This window comes from Notolepis coatsorum (genome assembly GCF_963971535.1).
Source record: "Notolepis coatsorum genome assembly, chromosome: 6".
Taxonomy (NCBI): domain Eukaryota; kingdom Metazoa; phylum Chordata; class Actinopteri; order Aulopiformes; family Paralepididae; genus Notolepis; species Notolepis coatsorum.
In genome coordinates, this window is record NC_140170.1 from 50,869,990 (window position 1) to 50,882,218 (window position 12,229).

Genomic DNA, 12,229 nt, shown 5'->3' on the forward strand with positions numbered 1-12,229 from the left:
ACTGGCGGGACTGCCGATAAACAATGCGGCCCCCCAGATTGATTGTGGACATTTTGTGGACCATATACAAAGTTGCCCACCCCTGGTGTACACTATGTCCTTCAGCCTATGTGGAGCTACTATATTTTCTTCTAAATTTCTCCAGGATACTGATGCTTGGGGATCAAACCATGTTGTCAGTGGTCTTAAAGTGTATGCCTTAAAATAGTGGTGGAAATCTGGAAATGCCATACCACCGTCTGCTTTGTTTCTCTGTGCGGTGGATCTTTTTATACGTGGTGGTTTGTTATTCCAAATAAATTTGTATGTGGAGGAGTGTAATTCTTTCCAGTAACCCTTTGGAGGGGGTAACGGTAGCATTGAGCTGAAGAAGTTGATTCTAGGTAGGACGTCCATCTTAATTATTGATATCCGTGCTTGTACTGAGTTTTTAAGTTTTGACCACCTGACAAGGTCGTATTTGATTTTGTTTTGGATTTTTATGTAATTGTGCTTCACCGTTTGGCTTATGGTAGGGAATATTTCAACTCCCAAACATCTAAAGTGTTTTACCATCGGTATCTCTTCTGGGAGGGTTATATTTCTTTTTGCAGGGGCGTTAAGTGGGAGGAAGGCCGACTTCGGCCAATTTATCCTAAATCCCGATAAATCTCCAAAGTCCTCAATCAACTTGAGAAGATGAGGCAGTGCGGTGTTGGGGTTTTGCATGAACAGTATTACGTCGTCCGCATATAAACTAATTTTGTGTTGTGTGCCCTTGATTACGATTGGTTCTATGGATTGGGATTGTCTTATATATTGTGCTAAAGGCTCTAATGATAGATCGAATAGTCCGGGACTAAGGGGGCAACCCTGTCTGGAAGACCGTGATACTGGAAAGATTTCGGAGGTGATTGTACCTGTTGTAATCATGGCCGATGGGTCTTTGTATAATACTTTAATCATATCAATGAATCCTTTTCCTAACCCCATCCTTTCTAATACTGCCCATAGATACGACCATTCCAACCTGTCAAAAGCTTTCATTGCATCCAGGGACAGCATCGCCTTAGGTGTGTTGTCTTCCTTGTTAGCATCTAGTACGTGTAGTAATCGTCTTATGTTATCAGTGATCAGGCGGCCTCTTATGAAGCCTGTTTTGTCCGGATGAATTAAAGACGTCATATGCTTTTGTAGTCTGATGGCTAATACCTTAGGCTTAGAGTACAGTTTGATATCGGTTCCGAGGAGGCTTAAAGGTCTGTAACTACCGCACTCGGTGGGGTCTTTGTCTTTTTTGAGGAGGACTGTTATGAGTGCAATATTGTCATTCTTATGGAAGTTCCCCTCCTTGACTGAGTATAAAATCATATTTAGTAATAAGGGTCCAATTATGTCCCAACAAGAGAGGTACATTTCTGGTGGGATACCGTCTCTTCCAGGGGCCCTTCCACTTTGCATTTCAGATATGGCCTCCCTAAGTTCATCTAGTGTGATCGGTGTTTCTAACTGTTTAGCGTCATCCTCTGAAAGTTTAGGGAGGTTAATTTGATTAAGATATGTGTCCATTTTGTTTTGATCGAAGGTCGTTTCTGATTTGTATAATTTGGAGTAAAATTCTTTGAATGTCGTGTTTATTTCTTTGGGTTCTGTAACAAGTCCTTGTTGTGCTCTAATGGTAGTTATATCTTCAAATTTTGCGTTGACTCTTAGTCGCATGGCTAATAGGTGACTTGGTTTGGAACCTTGGGAGTACTGCTGTTGTCTTGTGCTACGTATTTGCAATTCAGATTGTTGTCTGTATATGGCGTTAATCTCTTTTTTTAGTATATTGACTTGATTTTCCAGTTGAACCGAGTTGTTGTATTGCAAAGAATTAAATAACGTTGAGTAAAGTGTTTCCAGTTCAGCCAGTTTTGAGCATCGATTCTTGCGTATTTGGGAGGAAAAGCTATCAGTGAAATCCTTGATCATTCCCTTTGTCGACATCCATAATATTCTGGGGTCCTGCACCGAATTCGCATTTATCCGTAGGAATACCGTAAGAGCTTCTTTGATTTGTGTAATGAATTCCTTGTTATTAAGCAGCATCGTGTTAAATCGCCATCTTGGGGCTCGGGATGATAGTATACCAAATTGTCACGATGGGGTAGGTAGAATGCAATAATACAGAAAGGGAAGGAATGGAGGAGGCAGAGGCGAGGAGTGAAGCTTGGAGAAGGGTGTTTACTGTAGAATCCAGTGCAATACAAGGAACATACAGAAACGAGATAACAAACTTCACAATACAAAACAACAAACACTAAGACTTACTAGAGGGAGAACGGTGCGACACGACGTGGATAGGAACAGGGGGTAACTGGAGGTATGTCGCCACACCGAAGGGAGGACAGACAGAACCCTATATACCCCAACTAATTAACAATTAAGAACACCTGGCCAACACAGAATCACAAACAACCCCTAGACAATAAGCAAAGAACAACTAAACACAACTAAACACAAAAGCAACTCCTAACAACCCAAAACAGTGCATGACATCACACCAGGGAAGGGAAAGACAATGACAGCACACACCAGGACACCACATTGATTACACAATTAATTATTGTTAATACAGTGGTCAAGATACTTGTCATTGTAGCGTGCACCAATTGTTTGTGACCACTAGAGGGTGGTAGACCAATGTCAGGCCGAGGGCCAATGTCAGATGGAGGGCATTGCCCAAAGTTAGGTGGAGGGTACTGCCCAATGTTACCATCCTGCCCAGTCCAGCCAGGACCGGGCCTAGGATCATGACACCAAATGTTCCTTTTAAGAGTAAATAACAGTGATCAGACAATGCATTGGGTATCATTTCCACATCGTAGTTATCAAATAGTCTCGGGGTTGTGAAAACGTAATCTATTCTGGATAATGTATTATGTCTCGCAGATCGACAAGAGTACTTCCGGGTCATGGGGTTGAGTGATCGCCATAAGTCATTTACACCTGTAATCTTCGACCAATCCTTTAATGCATTAGATGCATTTTTTTGTTCATTGGAAAAGGAGGGGTTTGATTTGTCCATCCTTGGGTTCCAAATGGCATTAAAATCCGCACCGATTATAAATGAGTATTCGGGAAGGTCTAACATTGCTCTGGTAAGTGTAGTGAAGAAACTAACTTCATATAAATTTGGGGCGTATACCGCTACCAACGCTATTGTTTTTGTTTTTTGTTAACTTTCTTGATAATACTTCATCCAATTGGACAGCACCTTGCTTCCTTTTATTATTATTTTTTTTTATCTTACTTGTTTTTTCCTGTTGTTACTATATATTTCTATCTACCCTTTCTTTTATATGGCTTCTCTCTCCTTGTACAGTGTCCTTGAGTCTGAGAAAGGCGCTTCTCTCTTCAAATCCAATTTATTATTATTAGAAGCTGCCCAGTACAACCAGTCTGACACTTTTGACCACTAGGAGCTGCCCAGTACAACCAGTCTGACACTTTTGACCACTAGGAGCTGCCCAGTATAACCACAGTCTGACACTGTTGACCACTAGGAGCTGCCCAGTACAACCACAGTCTGACACTGTTGACCACTAGGAGCTGCCCAGTACAACCACAGTCTGACACTGTTGACCACTAGGAGCTGCCCAGTACAACCACAGTCTGACACTGTTGACCACTAGGAGCTGCCCAGTACAACCACAGTCTGACACTGTTGACCACTAGGAGCTGCCCAGTACAACCACAGTCTGACACTGTTGACCACTAGGAGCTGCCCAGTACAACCACAGTCTGACACTGTTGACCACTAGGAGCTGCCCAGTACAACCATAATCTGACACTGTTGACCACTAGGAGCTGCAAACACCACAAACACCTCAAAACACACGCACGCACGCACGCGCACACACACACACACACACACGCACGCACGCACGCGCACACACATACACACACACACACACACACACACACACACCCTAACACCCCCCCCCCCCCTCACCTCACCTGTCGGACACTGTTGACCACTAGGAGCTGCCCAGTACAACCAGTCTGAGACTGACACACAGTGTTAATTTTGTCAACGAAAATGACAAATGACAAATATGATGAAAACGAAAAAGGAGCATTTGACACATGACTGAGACTAAAACTAAAATTAAAATAGCTGGAAAAATTAACACTGCTGACACACACACACCACACAAACACCTCAAAACACACACACAGTCGCCCAGTAGTAAAGTATTGTTACAGTAATGTATATCGATCGACTAAAATATATATAAATAAACACACACAAATACAATACATTAACAATATGTATTTACTATTACATGTATTTATTATTAGTAGTATTTGTTCCCAAAATGCAGTATTTTGGAACACTAGTGTTTTGTATGTAATACTTTACATACCCAACAAGAGGCAACCAGGAAAAGTCTTAAAACACTCACCTGCGGCATTTTATAAGTGAACACTGGCTGCGTTTACATGGACGGTTTATTCCCCTTTTCATTTGGAATTAACGTTCAATCCTATTTAAAGTTATCATGTAACCGCAGCCAATTAGAGCGACTAGTGTTTACACCTGTGAGGAGTGGGTGTTGGCAATTGGTAAATAAAGCTTGGCATTTTGATTGCCGTTGCTTTCTAAAGGAACACAAGAGATTTACATTTTGAAAGTTGTGCCTCATGTACAGAACTGTGTGTATTGCAAAAGTGTGATTTAGAATTGAAAAGAGAGTGTAACATTAATGGCTGCGTTTACATGGACGGTTTATTCCCCTTTTCATTCGGAATTAACGTTCAATCCTATTTAAAGTTATCATGTAACCGCAGCCAAATGACGTTTTTTTATGTTTTAACTTTGTTAATCCCAAAGTAAAAATGTAACATTGAAGTGAATGTGTGCTTCCCATCAGGCCTGTGCACACATAGAGCCCAAGGGGTGCTTGAGCACCTGCCTTTTTGAGCCTCATAAAAAAAGTGCCATTTTTTTAAAGATTTTTATTTTTATTTTTTTACCGTTACGCATATAGACTGCCCTTCCAACTGAAAAATGTCAGGATAGAATCAAAATATTAGGTAAAGAGAGAGAGATTCCCCATATTCCATTGCAGTTTGCACGGCCTCCTCAGCGTGCCTCTCCGCGGACCTACAGGTATATATTTTATGCAGCGTGGGTGGTTTGATTGATTGATTGAAAAGTTTATTAACAGATTGCAGAATGGGTACAGTACAGTACAGCTCAATACATACAATTGTTAAGGGGATGCAGACCAGAGAAAGACTTTCGTCTTGTTTACATCAGGGTCCCCCATTTTCAATTCATCATAACATATATGACACCATGATGATGATGATAGAAACCGCTGTGGCGCATACAGTTGAATGCTGGTGTTACACTCACTGAGGGACACGAAGAAGTCAAATCCGATGGGATTTGGGAATCTCAAATACAAATCGGGATTGGAATAAAAAATGCATTTATATTAAACAATACAGAATATACAGCACTTCTTGGGGTCTGTATGGTAAGCACTTATTCCCTCCCCCCTGAACATTTATGGAGATGTATGGGCCTTTTAAGTCAGTGATAAAAGTGTCTTTCTTTCAAGGATAAGTGAGCTCCTGCACTGATTATTATAGTTCAATATTCAATATTGAACCCCCCAAAAAGCATTAAAAGGGGGCCCCACCGCCCGAAAAGGGCCCTTTAAAATGTGCCCTTTTCAGCCTTTGAGCACCTGCCCCTCTAAAGTCCTGTGCACATCCCTGTTTCCCATGTGGTTCCACCCCATAGCATCACAGTCAGACAGGGTCACGGTCAATGGTCACAGTCATAAATAAATAAACAGTGAACGTTGTCTCAGGACAGCTCAGAGAAGAGATAGATGGAGTCCGTCTATCTCCTTCAGTTTTCTAGTTCAGTGGTTCTCAACTTGGGGTCTGGGGACCCCCAGGGGTCCTTGACGGAGGTTCGAGGGTGTCCCCAACAAAATTAAGAATAGTTCAATTTATGTGTTATTTCCGTGTTAAAAAACACCTCTCTGCGTTTTAAGCTAGGCTAGTTGATCTGTATCCGCTTCCATTCATTCGTGCTAAGCTAGGCTAGCTCTGGAGAAAATGGTATGTGCATTTCCCATAATGTTGGTATGTTCCTTTAAGTCTCTCTAGCTGCCCTTTCTTTCTTCTTGCATGTTCCAGTTATGTGCATTTTTAGTGACATGGATAGAGCTGCCCTGTGGTACCTACAGCTAGCTCAGTGGCACACGTTGGTCTGTGGTACCTACAGCTAGCTCAGTGGCACACGTTGGTCTGTGGTACCTACAGCTAGCTCAGTGGCACACGTTGGTCTGTGGTACCTACAGCTAGCTCAGTGGCACACATTGGTCTGTGGTACCTACAGCTAGCTCAGTGCCACACGTTGGTCTGTGGTACCTACAGCTAGCTCAGTGGCACACGTTGGTCTGTGGTACCTACAGCTAGCTCAGTGGCACACATTGGTCTGTGGTACCTACAGCTAGCTCAGTGCCACACGTTGGTCTGTGGTACCTACAGCTAGCTCAGTGGCACACGTTGGTCTGTGGTACCTACAGATCACTAGCAGTGGCACACATTGGTCTGTGGTACCTACAGCTAGCTGCCAGTGACACACATTGGTCTGTGGTACCTACAGACATAGATATCTATAGAACACTAGATAGCTTAAGGCGGAGTCACCAGCGTCACTGAACCGCCGCCATCTTGCTCCAGTTAGCCTTGAGTGAGAGTGAGTGAGCTGCACAGACAAAAATACTCATAACTCGCTGAAATATTGACGGATTTACAAACGGGTTGGTTTGCTATAAACATCAAAGATGTAGTTATGATACTGCATACTTATAAAAAAAAAATGTTAAAAGATGTTTTTTTTTTTACAAACCGCTTGAATCATAGCCACGTTAATAATGCTTGTAATAAACCAAACCGTTTGTAAATCCGTCAATATTTCAGCGAGTTATGAGTATTTTTGTCTGTGCAGCTCACTCACTCTCACTCAAGGCTAACTGGAGCAAGATGGCGGCGGTTCCCATTGGCCGGCAGCGCGGGCAAGCTATCTAGTGTTCTATATATATCTATGCCTACAGCTAGCATAGATATCATGGTGCAAGGCGGAGTCTCCAGCGTAGTTCACCCGTGGGCCGTGGCCATCTTGTCACAGGCAACATGCCCAGTGCCCACTCATAACATGAATGTCTATGGTGCATGTACTATTGAAATAACCATAGCTTGCAAAATATTCAACCGATTTACAAACGGTTTGGTTTATTACAAGCGTTATTAGCGTGGCTATGATTCAGGATGCTTGGGACATTTTGAAATGATTTTCATATGAAAGTCCATTATAAGTATGCAGTATGAAGACTACATCTCTGATGTTTATAACAAACCAAACCATTTGAAAATCTGTTGGAAATTGAGCAAGCTATGGTTATTTCAATAATACATGCACCATACATTCATGTTATGAGTGGGCGTGTTGCCTGTGGCAAGATGGCCACCACGTGGCAACGTCGGTCTCCATTGGCCAGCAGCGCGGGTGAGTCATCTAGCCTTTATTATGTCTATGGTCTGTGGTAACCTACAGTTAGCTAGCAGTGGCACACATTGGTCTGTGGTACCTATAGATCACTAGCAGTGGCACACATTGGTCTTCATCACCATTTTGGTCCAATTAAAAATATTCTATTGCTTTTTCAGCAACGACACATTAGTTTGTGCTATAAAAAGTTATAAGTGAAGTACCATCATAATAGCAGCCACATTCATGCACCAAAATACCAGTAGATATATAGATTTATAGATACAGTTATTCCTGTGTTTCATACAAATTAGATTTCAGACTGCAAAAAGTAGATGCCAGTGTCAGAGGCTATACAGTGAATTCAAGGTGATATTAAAATCTAGTTCTTTGCAGAAATAAACAAAAACTTATAAATGCATTGTAACAGAAAGGATACCCTTTATTTGTGCAGTTTTTTTTTGTTACAGAGTTGTCTATGTTTAGTGAGGCTATGATGACCGCTCACTTCGTTAGTGACCCTGCTCTGAGGCCAGAACGTCCCTGTGGTCCAACTGTTTAAAGCAACTGGACAGTTAGAATTATCCACGTCATAGTGGGCTGCTGATGGTAGAAGAGCCAAAACAATGTTAATGTTAAGCTCCTGTTGTTAGCGATGACAGTTCGGCATAAGGTTCGGTATATAACACAGTTAAATCTTTATTTGGAAAATATAATCACATCATTCACAAGTGAAAAACAGGAAATGTCTTTTGGACTACTTGCCGGTGGCCTGAACGAAGTCTGGTGACGGGGAAACCCCACGTGTAAACGGGCTGGGCGGCACTCATGGCTTACCGACCAAAGATGGCGGCACGCACGACAGAAGAAAAGGTTGTTGCCACTAAATTACTTCTTAAAAAAAAGTGGCCCAGCTGGCTCTGGCTCAACTTGCCCCAGGCAAGTGAAAACATAAATTTCGTCCAACACCTTGAAGTAGTTTTTCATGGCTCTCAATGGATAAACACACACACACACACACACACACACACACACAACACACACACACACACACACACACACACACACACACACACACACACACACACACACACACACACACACACACACACACACACACACACACACACACACACACACACACACACACACACACACACACACACACACACACACACACACACACACACACACACACACACACACACACACACACACACACACACACACACACACACACACACACACACACACACACACACACACACACACACACACACACACACACACACACACACACACACACACACACACACACACACACACACACACACACACACACACACACACACACACACACACACACACACACACACACACACACACACACACACACACACACACACACACACACACACACACACACACACACACACACACACACACACACACACACACACACACACACACACACACACACACACACACACACACACACACACACACACACACACACACACACACACACACACACACACACACACACACACACACACACACACACACACACACACACACACACACACACACACACACACACACACACACACACACACACACACACACACACACACACACACACACACACACACACACACACACACACACACACACACACACACACACACACACACACACACACACACACACACACACACACACACACACACACACACACACACACACACACACACACACACACACACACACACACACACACACACACACACACACACACACACACACACACACACACACACACACACACACACACACACACACACACACACACACACACACACACACACACACACACACACACACACACACACACACACACACACACACACACACACACACACACACACACACACACACACACACACACACACACACACACACACACACACACACACACACACACACACACACACACACACACACACACACACACACACACACACACACACACACACACACACACACACACACACACACACACACACACACACACACACACACACACACACACACACACACACACACACACACACACACACACACACACACACACACACACACACACACACACACACACACACACACACACACACACACACACACACACACACACACACACACACACACACATACACACCTACACACCTACACACCTACACACCTACACACCTACACACCTACACACACACACACACACTGCAGCTTGTCTCGATCTGCTGCTCTCAAAGGTTGGTCAAACACGGGACAAGATGGTAATTAGTTCCCCCTTTCAGGCTATTTCACTTGATTGCAGACCGGAAGAACGAGTCCATTCCCTAATGGTCACCAGCTTAGTGGAAACAGATCCTACCTTGAGGGGAGGGAACAGATGGTGGAGGTAAACGGTACCCTACCCCCCCCCTCACAGTGAGCTGTGGTGTTCCACAAGGAAGCATACTAGGACCGCTACTGTTCCTAATTTATGCAAATGACATGTCGTCAGCTTGTGACTGCAACTTGTTCCTGTTTGCGGACGACTCAGCCCTGCTGGTCTCTGACAAGAACAAGTTACAGGTTGAAAAAACCCTCAGCTCGGAACTAGGCAGAATCTGCATATGGCTCGCTGATAACAAACTATCATTACACATGGGCAAAACAGAGTCCATTCTCTTCGGTTCAAATAACAAACTCAGCAAGACCGACGGCTTCTCAGTTACAGTGGGTGACAATATTGTCACAAGGAAAGATGAAATTACCTACCTGGGTTCCATCCTAGAGGCTAATCTCTCCTGTGACAAAATGGCATCCAATGTAATAAAAAAAGTCAACCAACGAACTCGATTCTTGTACCGGATCTCCTCTCTGGTAAACAAGAACACCCTGAAGACTCTGGCAGGAGCACTCATTCAGGGGTACTACGACTATGCTTGCACCTCATGGTACCAAAGCACCTCAAAGGCGCTAAAAACAAAATTACAAACATCTCAAAACAAACTGGTCAGACTACTGCTTGACCTTACTCCTAGAACCCACCTCACCCCTGCCCACTTTGACAACCTAGGATGGCTTAGAGTAGACGACAGAGTACAACAACTTGCAATGGGCCTGGTCTACAAGATACACTACACGACCAAGGTACCCATGTACATGTCAAAATACTTCCCAAAGGTCAGTGAATACCACGATCACAACACCAGAGGGAGCTCCACAAATCATGTTAAACCCAGATTCGGCTCAAATAAGGGACTAAACACGTTTCGCAATTATGCCACATCAATGTGGAACGCCCTACCCAAAGCTGTAAAGGAATGTGAATCACTACCCACTTTCAAAACCTCTCTCAAGGGACACTGCAATTCAACACTGGCCCCTGTAAATATCCTAACCCAACCCCCTCCAATGTACAGTCATTTACCTAGTATGGTTGTCAATAGTCCAATGTACAATTTTGTTTGTTTGTACAGTGTCTCCTCCCCCCCCCCCCTCAATGTACAGTTTTACTTGTTTATACAGTGTGCCCCCCCCCCCCAACCACCTCCAATGTAAATTACCCAGTATGGTTGTCAATATCCCAATGTACCCAACCCCCCCCACCCAACCTCCTCCAATGTACAGTTTCTACGTCAAATGTATATACTCCCTTTTCTTGACTCCTTCTGTATCACAAACAGTACTGTATTTGCAAATCTGGTATGTCATAAATGTATAGATGTAGCAGTACTGACTATCTGTATGTCATATATGTCCTGATGAATTGAAAATGGGGGACCCTGATGTAAACAAGACGAAAGTCTTTCTCTGGTCTGCATCCCCTTAACAATTGTGTGTATTGAGCTGTACTGTATTGTACCCATTCTGCAATCTGTTAATAAAGTTTTCAATCAATCAATCAATCAATCCAACACACACACATACTCTCTCTCCGTCAGTCCGTCTCTCCCCATCTCCCTCTCAGTACGTCTCTCTCTCTCTCATTCACAGACATACACTAGGAGTAACAGAATACACAGTTAAATAATATTCCATAGAATACCACCCAACGCATCACGTGTACAATACCACCCAACGCATCACGTGTACATCACTCCCTGCAGAGGGGGAAAACCACCCAACGCATCACCGGTACATCACTCCCTGCAGAGGGGGAAAACCACCCAACGCATCACCGGTACATCACTCCCTGCAGAGGGGGAAAACCACCCAACGCATCACCGGTACATCACTCCCTGCAGAGGGGGAAAACCACCCAACGCATCACCGGTACAACATCACTCCCTGCAGAGGGGGAAAACCACCCAACGCATCACCTGTACATCACTCCCTGCAGAGGGGGAAAACCACCCAACGCATCACCTGTACATCACTCCCTGCAGAGGGGGAAAACCACCCAACGCATCACCGGTACATCACTCCCTGCAGAGGGGGAAAACCACCCAACGCATCACCTGTACATCACTCCCTGCAGAGGGGGAAAACCACCCAACGCATCACCGGTACATCACTCCCTGCAGAGGGGGAAAACCACCCAACGCATCACCGGTACATCACTCCCTGCTAGGGGTGTAACGGTACACAAAAACCACGGTTCGGTTTGGCTTTCCATGTTCCACTCAGGGGTGATGTAGTGTG